The sequence below is a fragment of the Pituophis catenifer genome, unplaced genomic scaffold (genome assembly GCF_029215685.1).
Source record: "Pituophis catenifer annectens isolate HBS135680 unplaced genomic scaffold, rPitCat1.0.hap2 SCAF_1, whole genome shotgun sequence".
Lineage (NCBI taxonomy): Eukaryota > Metazoa > Chordata > Lepidosauria > Squamata > Colubridae > Pituophis > Pituophis catenifer.
Genome location: NW_027256881.1, coordinates 322,283,854 through 322,295,424, shown reverse-complemented (window position 1 = coordinate 322,295,424; position 11,571 = coordinate 322,283,854).

Here is an 11,571-nt window from a genome sequence, read left to right as displayed (position 1 = left end):
CAGTGAGGTGTTGTTCAGTGGTGGGTTCCTCCCGGTTCGGTCCGGTTCGGCTGAGCCGGTAGCGGTGATGATATGACGTCACCGAACCGGTTGTCCCCCCCCACCCTCCCACCTCCCCACTCCCCCACATTATTCTTACCTTTTATTTGGTCCCACCCCCAATCTATTGCTGCCTCCTGAGTCCCAGCTGATGACTAGAGGGAAAAAAACTGTTTAAACTCTTGCCACGGGGGTTCAAAGGGCCGTCCTACAGCTGATCAGTGTTAAAAGCAAACAAATGAGTTGGGTCATAAGTGCGAGGACTGGTCGTAAGTACGAGGACCTTCCAGAAATGACTCTGACCAGCTAGCCATGGCCACCTAGTCACATGACCTCCAAGCCACACCCACAAAATAAGCCACGCCCACAGAACCGGTAGTAAAAAAAATTAGAACCCACCCCTGGTGTTGTTCAGAGACAGCTAAAAGCAATTCTCCTACCTCTCTCTCTCTCTCCCTCTCTCTCTCCCCCCCCTCTCTCTTCAAGCTACAGGTTGCTTCCATTACCAGCCTGTGGCTCACCAGCTCACTGCTCAAGGCACTTGGTAATTATTTAGGGGCAATCCATGGAACACAGTATTCTAAATAACAGGCTCCATTCAGTATCTCAGCACCCAGGGAAAACATGCGTTCGCTGGCTCAAAATACCTTTTAGTGACACCAGCCATTTGCCAGGATGGAATCATTGTATGTAATGGATAATTGCTCACCAATTAAACAATTTGGAAGCCATGAGGCAAGATCATTAGAGGAGAAACAAATGGAAGGCAGAATGGCCTTTATGAAAGCAACAGCAACCCAACAGAGTTGCTTTGGAGAAAACACACAAGACTTTTGCCAGGATTTTTGGAGAAGGGAGATTATCACCCACAGTCTTCAAGCTCTGACTTCCAATCCAGATTGATTTAGGAAATGGGATGGGGCTTCAAAAAGCTCATCTTTAGAAAATATTAACATTGCAGTAGAATTGTCAATGTAATAGTTTTGTATAAATATGGGAGATGTTTTGTATAAACATTTTTTCCTACTTTGGGAAACTATAAGCTGCTGACAAAGTCCTACATGGTGGTCTTGCTTTCCACTCCATAAACTTAATATGAAGTTAATGCTTCATAACTAGATGTCTTCATTTTTTCTGCTTCTTTTTCAGTGCCTCAGTCATTGCCAGCAGGGAAACACATTGTAAGTCAGTATTTAGGATACAACTTAAGCTGAAATAAATAGGCCACCAAAAACCTCGACATAGGATGGGCATTTTTGACATATTATTTGCAATTAGACAGATTTTGCAATGTTTGAGTTTGTAGATACTTTGGTTTTTGGATTATTTATTTGTTACATTTATATTCTTTTGTATAGAAGCTCAGGTTTGGATCCTGATTTCATCCTCTCAACAATCATATATGGTAGGTGGTTAATGAAAAAGTTACCTCGCAGATTCCATGGTTGAGTGGAGACTTAAACCTGACTCTCTTTAAGACAATCTTAATTCCCCAAAGTCCACTTTAACCTCAGTATTATACTGACAAAGTTGTAAAGTTGATGATTCAATAAGGATCTACTGATGACAAAAGCTTATTACTATCAAAGATGCCTAGATCATTAGAACTACACTATAGATTGGTCAATATAAGTTTTTAAATATATGTTTATATTTTTTTTTTCTGCAAGCAAAGTAGGTAGCTGTCCTACTTTGTTTGACTAACTTTGTAGGTTAGTCTTATTAGTATTTGGTTGTTTCATATACAATATAATGACCCCTGAATAATGACTTGTGCCCTTCATCTATGCAGCAACATTGACAGACTACCCACCAATGAGCATGGGTGGAAAGTTGAAAGCATACCAGACAGCTGAAAGAGAAAAAAGAGCATTGGAAGAATATCTGAAGGAGAGAAAAAAGATGCACTGAAGCTGGTGTAGCATGAAGGCTTACTGGCAAGACCAAATTGGCCTACAAAAATGACCAAATCAAGAGTAGAAAAAAGACATGGCAAGGCAAAGTATTATATAGCCAGTACCTTAAAAAAACTAGCAGGCAAAGCAGATGACAAGACCTGGCAATGACTAAGAGTGGGAATGTTGAAGAAAGAGACCAAGGGAGCTAATTCTGGCTGTATAAGACCAGACCTTAAGAACAAATGCACACAAAGCCACAATTAAGAAGATAGCAACAGACAAATGACACTTCTGCAAAGAAGCTAAAGAAACAATGGACCACCTAGTTAGCTGCTACAAGAAGATTGCACAGACTGACCACAAACCACAGTATGACAAACTAGCAACCATGGTGCATTGGAACATCTGCAAGAAATACCACTTGCCTGCAAGCAAGAACTGGTAGGATCACAAAGAAGATGAAGTTATAGAAAATGAAGAAGCTAAAGTGCTCTAGGACTTTAGAATTCAAACAGACTTGTCATATAACACACCAGATTTAACAATTGTTGATAAGAAACACAAAAAAGTCTGGATAGTGGATGTGGCAGTATCTGGAGACAACAGACTAGAAGAGAAAGAGCTGGAGAAAATCACAAAATACAAAGCCCTGCAAATAGAAGTAGAATGACCATGGCAAAAGAAAGCAAAGATAGTTACAACTAGAGGCACATTGGATACAATCCCAAAACATTTAGAGCACCACTTTAATACAATTGGCCTTGACAAAATCCCCACCAGTCAATTGCAAAAGGCAACTTTACTTGGAACAGCTTACATCCTGTGACAATACTTTTAAAACTATCAAACAACATCCACAGATACTTGGGAAGGATTTGATCTGTGGATAAAAATGCTAAAACTAGTCTAAACATCTGGCTGATTGTGTGACCAACTATAATAATAAAAAAATGAACTTCAATGGATCAGTCTTCCTATCCATTGAAAGCATCTAAAGTGGAAATGGGAAGATTTCATGGCTGTAAATAGCTTTTACCAAAGGTTTTGTGAGCCTCCGAATATATAATTTCATCATTCCTTTGACTGCCAGGCTTGTGAAATACAAACTAAACAATCTATTCTGAAGCTATATATTACTTATATAGCTTGCTTCGTTTCTTATTTCTTTCTCATTCTTTTTCAGAAGAGGCATTTGGAAATTCGACAAGGAGGTTCTCTCAAGTATTATCTTTCCACATTCCTCAAGCCTGTGCAATTGTCCTTATCTTGAAACCTGATCACCAAACAATGTCAAATAATATCTTGGAATTGTTTTATTTCCTTCCCTTCCAATCCAGCATCACCTCGTACATACTCTTTCTATTCTCCTCTGGTACTGCCTTCCTGTTTCCTTCCCCATTGCAGAGAAACCCTAATGGCCAGATGTGCAATTTTGCTCTTTCCTGACAAACTCTTGGAAAACTGTCCTGAAGTGAAATACTTAAGGCCGAAGTGAGGTTTTAGAAACAACAATCAAGAACAGAAAATGAAGCCAAGATTAGTTTTCTTCTTGTGGTCACCTTGGCCAGATTAAAAGAGATGTTATTGAAGGTTATAAAATCAGGAAAGGCGCAGGTTCTTGAACTTACCATATGACATTCCTGCTCTGGGAGTGACACTGGCTGTCAGTAGGCTTTCAGATACAATTCAGGATGGTGGCTATTGATTAGATTAACAGAGTTGGAAGGGACCTTATAGGTCATCTAGTCCAACCCCCCGCTCAAGCAGGAGACCCTACACCATTTCTGACAAATGGCAGTCCAATCTCTTCTTGAAAGTCTCAAGTGATGAAGCTCCCACAACTTCCGAAAGCAAAGCTGTTCCATTGGTTGATTGTTTTCACTGTCAGAAAGTTAATCCTTATTTCTAGGTTGAATCTCTCCTTGGTCAGTTTCCATCCATTATTCCTTGTCTGGCCTTCAGGTGCCTTGGAAAATAGCTTGACCTCTTCCTCTCTCTGGCAGCCCCTCAAATATTGGAAGACTGCTATCATGTCTCCCCTGGTCCTTCTCTTCACTAGACTAGCCGTGCCTAGTTCTTGCATATGTTTTAGTTTCCAGTCCCCTAATCATCCTGGTTGCTCTCCTCTGCACTTTAGAAAAAGTCTCAACATCTTTTCTATAGTGTGCTGACCAAAACTGGTACTGGTGATGCAGTACTCTAGGTGTGGTCTTACTAGGGCTTTATAGAGTGGTATTAGTACCTCACTTGACCTTGATTGTATCCCTCTGTTAATGCAATTTAGGATTGTATTGGCTTTTCTAAAAATTATTGCTTACAAGGCTCTTCACTGCAGGTTATCTGAGAGATCATTCATCTTCCATGGTTTCTGCTCATTCAGATAGATAAGCAATCTTTCCCAAAGTATATATGAACATTATGTTTATTTATTATTTATTAGATATTAGATCCAGCCTTTATTATTTTTATAAGTAACTCAAGGGAGCGAATACATACAATATTCCTCCCCCTTCCAATTTTCCTTACAACAACAACCCTGTAAAATGAGTTGGTCTGACAGAGAGTGATTGGCATAAGGTCACCAGGATGGCTTTCATACCTAAGGTGTAAACTCCTGGTTTCTAGGCTGGCATCTTCACTACTACACCAAACTGGCCTTTTATTTTAAGGATATGAGTAGGTACAAGTAGACACTAACTCCACCTTCATCTCAACCCCAGTCCATGAATAAAACAGGTTTAGAGCATCCTTCACTGTTCTGGCATTAAAACAATACTTTCTCCCTATTCTGTGATCAGCCTCAATCAACATCCATAAGTTCTGATAGAATTTTATTTCTCCACTTTTTTAGATGTCTGCAACGGCTTGAAATAAAGGCAGTAGGGAGGATAGGACTTGGCAATGTAGGCAGCAAACATCATACTAGTGTAATTGTCTGTTGACTTAAGGATGGGTGAAGAACATACAATGCAACAGTGGGGAAAGACTTTAAGACTTGGTAGTGGTTCTTCAGGCAGCCAAGAAAGTCTGTTCTACCTCGCCAACAGCAATTGAGCTAAGATCCCTCTGCATTCAGGGCATTGAGCTCCAGATGTTTTGCGGTTTCTGTAACAAGGCCCAACCACTGAAATCACTGCCAGGATTCTTCCGGATATTTAACAGGAAAATTAGCACTTCTCAGTCTATCATTGCATACCTTTCTCAGGCATCTTCCATTCACTTGTTTTTAAAAAAGGAGTATACCGTGTGTATGTATGTATGTATGTATGTATGTATGTATGTATGTATGGAGAGAGAGAGAGAGAGAGAGGGAGGGAGGGAGGGAGGGAGAGGGAGAGAGAGAGGGAGTCCTGGTGTAAATAGTACATAAGAAAATTATCAAGGGCTTAACAATACTTAGGGAGGGAATGTTGCCTCAATTTCACACAGATGCACACACTTTGGAAAAGTGAATAGCTGAGGTCTGAGGTGTGGTATTAGAACTTCTATTAATGTTTCCTCAGAAAAGAGTACAATAGAGGCGTTTACACAACACCTGAGCCATCCACTGCCAGGTTGATCGTTCCCACGTTCCTAAGGTGAGATGCTTTCTGGAAAGACTGAATTGCCCACCTGTTGGTTGCATGCTCTTTTCATAAAAATGAGCATGTAGCCAGCAAACATTGAGATAAATGATAATGCAGTTCCTGATTATATTACAACACGGGACAATGCCTAACAAGGAAGCCAGTCATTGATTTTTGGAAATGGCCAACGTTTTAGATGTTTTGGTCAGCTAAGAAGATTAAAATAATTTAATTTATAGGAAAGAAAACATCAAATTCCATACAGAGGAGTAGGCGGAGATTTATTCACAATCAGTACTGCACTTAGCAACACCATGAGGGAAATAAAAAGATATTGTTGAATGCTTTGCTTCAAGGGAAAACCCTCCAGTCTACACAATCAAACGGAAACATAAATAACAAGGAAGTGCATCACAGTTAGAAACACACAGAGCTCTAGGCTAAATATGTTACAGGAAAGGATTAAAAAAATAACAGCCAAATTAATTTCTCAGCCCTAAATATAAATAAAACAAATTTTAAAAACACGATTATAGTGGTTTTTAAATTATTTTTGTTTTGTTCTGAATTTCTTGTAAACTGTTTTTGTTTCTAATGAATAGTCTCCCATGTTGGAATTATTTTTCATGACTCACGTTAGAGACCATCCATCTTAACGGTGCTAATATTGAGAAACACTGTTCTGCAAGGCTTCAAGAAGACTTCCAGTTACACGGTGAGGTCAGCAGAAGGAAAAGCAACTGAAAAAGTCCAGCTTAATTCTCAGTGTTTTGTGAGATTTTAGAAATGGAAGTGGGAGTGTCACAAGTAAATGCCTTATTCTCAAATGAGGAAAATGTATGTTCACAGAATATCAGGGGTTAATTTATATCTCCTTCTTAATGTATTCATATGTAACCACTCCCATCCATTACTCCGCCTCTTTGATATAAAAGGAGACGTATGGACCTCCCACTCGCTTCTATCTACGATCATTCAGAGAATATAGAATGCCTACTGTAAATAAATAGTGCTTTGTTTAAATACTTTGTTCCTGAATCATTTATTGAGTCTGATCCTCAAAATTACGCAACAGGGAGTCGAAGGCAAACTAAGCCCAAATGCATTGTCAAAGAACCCCCAAATATTCAATTGTTAACATTTTGGGGTGGTGAAAATGGAGGAAGGAAGTCTTTAAGAGGAAAAATGGCTTGAATTGTCATCCTTGACACTCCCCTTTCCAAATAGCCACAAAGCGACCAGGTTTGAAACCTGGTCATACCTGGCTGAGTGTGCCACAGATGGGATACTAAATTTGGTGAAATCCAATTTTTTTTACTACCGGTTCTGTGGGCGTGGCTTGGTGGATGTGGCTTGGTGGGCGTGGCAGGGGAAGGATACTGCAAAACCGCCATTCCCACCCCACTCCAGGGGAAGGATACTGCAAAATCTCCATTCCCTCCCCACTCCTGGGGAAGGATATTGCAAAATCTCCATTCCCTCCCCACTCTGGAGCCAACCAGAGGTGGTATTTGCCAGTTCTCCAAACTGCTCAAAATTTCCGGTACCGGTTCTCCAGAACCTGTCAGAACCTGCTGAATTTCACCCCTGGTTTCTTGTAGTCATTGTGTATGAGCTGCCTACTACACATTTTCTAAAGCAGTGTTTCCCAAGCTTGGCAACTTTGCAAAATGTGGACTTCAATTCCCAGAATTCCCCAGTCAATCCACACATCTCAGAGTTGCCAAGGTTGAGAAATACTGATCGAAAAGAAATCGTTTCTCTAAATTATTTGCTGTTGGATGTTCCTTCCAAGCAGCGGCCCCAAATTAATTGCATCAGTGCCATGAAATATTACATGAATTAACAGTATTCCAAAATCTACTTTCTCTAAAAAAAAAAAAAAAAGCACAAAGGAAGGAATAATTTAGGGATCTCTTCCATACAATTGAATTGGAGTGTGAGAAACCAGGGAAGCTACAGAATTATAGGGAGATGACGACACAAGGAAAGATAGGTGTCAAGCTCGTGGCGTCACATTACTGTCACATGGCGTTTCATGATGTTTTTCCTTTTGTGGAGCTGGGGTGGGCGTGGCATGTGCGTGACACATCTGGCCTGTGGGCTGCCAGTTTGACACCCCTGGGCTAGACATAAACTCATACCTTCAGTCATAAGCATCCACGGGAGAACTGGTGGGGCAAGTGATGGTCTCAATCCTCTAGCTTAAATACCTACATCTGACAAATTCAAATCACAATGCCCATTACTTTTCTGAGGGGTACAGGGAGGTTGGCCAGAGACAACTAAGCGTTAGCCAGATCAAAATTAAATAAGTACAAAAACATCATGACATCAAGGACAGTTTCAACAAAATTATCTTATCTGCTGGTTTCTACAGTGGAAGCAGCCCTGTGCTTCCATCACTGTTCTTTTCTGAGCCAGAATGTTAGATGTTCCATAAGCCACCATCCCACGGGTTTGAGTTGCTATAGTTCTTTGTCTTATTCCATTGAAAGTGCCCTTGAAGCAGTGGCATGTAAAACCAGCTCCTACCAGCTCACAAGAGCATATTGAGAAATTTTCAGGAATTTTGTGAATTGGTTGGCAACAGTGCTTAGCTAATAGCTACTTAGGGGACTGGAGGCTAAAACATATAAAGAACGGTTGCTGGAACTGGGTACGTCTATTTTAATGAAAAGAAGGACTAGGGGAGACATGATAGCAGTGTTCCAATATCTCAGGAGCTGCCACAAAGAAGAGGGAGTCAACCTATTCTCCAAAGCACCTGAGGGCAGGACAAGAAGCAATGGGTGGAAACTAATCAAGGAGAGAAGCAACTTAAAACTAAGGATAAATTTCCTGACAGCAGTGGAACAACTTGCCTCCAGATGTTGTGAATGCTCCAACACTGGATGTTTTTAAGAAGAGATTGGACAAGGATAGTATAGGGATTCCTGCTTGAGCAAAAGGTCGGACTACAAGACCTAGAAGGTCCCTTCAAACTCTACCAACCAGGGTAGAAATTCAGCAGGTTCTGACAGGTTCTGGAGAACCGCTGGTGGAAATTTTGAGTAGTTCGGAGAACCAGCAAATACAACCTCTGGCTGGCCCCAGATTGGGGTGGGAATGGAGATTTTGCAGTATCCTTCCCCTGCCACGCCCACCAAGCCACGTCCACAGAACCGGTAGTAAAAAAAAATGGAATTCCATCACTGCTACCAACATGTCACTGTCATGAAACATTTCCAGAAAGAAGAGACAGATAAGATAATCTTGGTACCAATAAAATATTTGTAGCTCAGGTTTGAATGTTGGGATCCCTGGTACTGAGAGAGCATCAGTGATCTCATAGATAATCTTGGTCACAGTATCAATTTCTCCTACTCATCTCCAGTCCCTCCCCCACCTTACAAATTCATAGATTTAAAAAATTGCAGGTTTCACTTTTCAATTTAGAAAAAGAAAGGCAGATTACTCAATTTGAAAAGAACCAATGAGAAAATAGATCAATAAGAGTCCGTTTGATGTAGTGGTTAAGGAAGGCATCAGGCTAGTAACTGGGAGTTCTAATCCTGCCTTGGCCATGAAGCTAGCCTTGATCCATCTCTCTCAGCCTAGAAGGGAGGAAATCAGTGATGAAATGTAAAATTTGCTACTACTGGTTCTGTGGGTGTGGCTTGGTGGTGGGGTAATGTGACTGGGTGGGCATGGCCAACTTTTTTTTTTTTAACTTTTAAAAGCATTTTTTCTACAACCTCTTTGGCCAAAGAGGTTGCAGAAAAAAATGCTTTTAAAAGCCTCTGACGATCAGGCAACTCAGCTGGGATCGTGAGAGGCTTTTAAAAGCATTTTTTCCCCCTACAATCTCTTCAGCCAAAGAGTGTTGCAATATTTTTCAGGATCAGACTCAATAGATTTAGTAAGAGTTAAAGGTTTAAATATATCTCCTTTTATTTACAATAGGCATTCTATATTCACTGAATATTCATAGGTAGAAGCAAGGAAAAGGATGCAGACAGCTCCTTATATATACAATGGGAGGAGCTAGATGTGGGAGTGGTGAATCATGAATACATTAAGAAGTGAAGAATAAATTAACCCCTGATACCCCGTTCATATATTATTTACACATTATAGAATAAGGCATTTACATCTGACAAATCCCCCTCTAAATGCCGATTCGTTATACAACACCAATTACATTCAGATTCAGGACAGTACAAAACATACAATTTAGAAGTTAAGTATTTATGCTGCTTGGCAGGTAAAGGCTTTGTCAATATGTCAGCTAATTGTTCTGAAGTTTCACAATGCACAGCTTTAATAAATCCATCCTGAGATAACTGTCTCACATGTTTAAATTTTATATCTATGTGTCTGGACCTTTGTCCAATGGCGTCAGATCTGGATATTTCAATAGCTGCTTTATTATCTTCACGCATAATAAAAGGTAAAGCAGGTTTTTTCCAAACATCTGAAATCAAATCATTAAACCATACAAGGTTATTTGCAGCTTTAGATAAACAAACATATTCTGCTTCTGTCGTTGAAGTGGCCACTAATTCTTGTTTACCAGTGTACCAGTAAACTGGACAGTCATTTAATAGGAATATATAACCAGATGTACTTTTTCTACATGATGTGTCTCCAGCCCAGTCTGCATCTGCATAACATGTAAGCTTTGGTTCTTTATTATCGTTAGGTTCCAACATTAAACAAAAGTCTAGTGTACTTTTCAGATATCTTAATATTCTTTTAACAGCTTCCCAGTGGTACATTGTTGGCTTGCTGACATGTCTGGATAATAAATTGAGGGGTAAAGCGATATCTGGTCTTGTCCAATTAGATATATAAAGAAGTGAACCTATGACTGATCTATAAAATGTGTTATCTTTGAATTCAGGGGATGATTCATCAGTATTTCTTAGAAAGTCAGTTTGCATAGGAGTATCACAAGGTTTGGCATTACTTAGATTGCATTTATTTAAAAGCTCTATGATCTTATCTCTCTGAGTAAGTTTGAATCCTCTTTTTGTTTTATTAATTTGAACACCAAGATATTTGTTTACTTTGCCTAAAGATTTCAATGAGAAATGTTCATTTAGCTTAGTTACAAAGGTTTCTCTTCTCTCTTTATGTTTTCCTATGTATAAAATGTCATCCACATAGATCAATACAAATTCCATGTAATCATCACCCTTTTTAACGAAAAAACAGTTATCAGCAGTGGTGGCATTGAAGTCCATGGTTTTAAGTACTTTTACTAAGCAATCATACCATCGTTTACCAGATTGTTTTAACCCGTATAAACTCTTGTTTAACAACCAAGTCTCATTTCTGTTTGTGTATTGACTGTGGGGTGCTCTTACATATATTTCCTTATCTAGTTTTGCGTGTAGGTACGCTGTCTGTATGTCATACTGGAATACATCGAGATTAAGTGCTGATGCTACCACTAGAGCTGTTTTGACACTCTCGGTTCTTACTGTGGGGGAATACGTGTCAGTGTAATCCTCCGGATATTTCTGTGCATAACCTTGTGCAACTAGTCTAGCTTTGTATAGGGTATTGCCTCCCTCTAAGTTCTTAATTTTATATATCCACCTGGTACCAATAATTGTCTTATCCTTTGGTGCTATTGCAGGTATAAATACATTTAGTCCTTGTAAGCTTTCCATTTCTTTTTTCATTGCTAATTCCCATTTTTCTTTTTCTTCACGAGGGAGTTTTAACACTTCCTCATATGTATTAGGTGTCTTTGACTCATCATCCATATGCATTATATAGTCTTTATATTTATTTGGCATCTGATTTCTGGTGTTTCTAATTGTTTTTTCAGGTTTACTATTGTTATCATGCAAATATCTTGCTTCCTTTTTAGTTAGTGTGTCTGTCTTTATTTTGTGTTGGCTATTTGTCCATGTTTTGGTTTTGTTTTTATATTTGTTGATGTTTTGCTTTTCTATGGTCCCTTTCTCTTGAGATTTTGTATCTTTGTTGTCACTTGGAAATATTTCATTAAGATGTATTTTAGACCAGTTGGCCTGTTCATGGAATACAGCTGTTCTGGAGACTATAAATTTGTT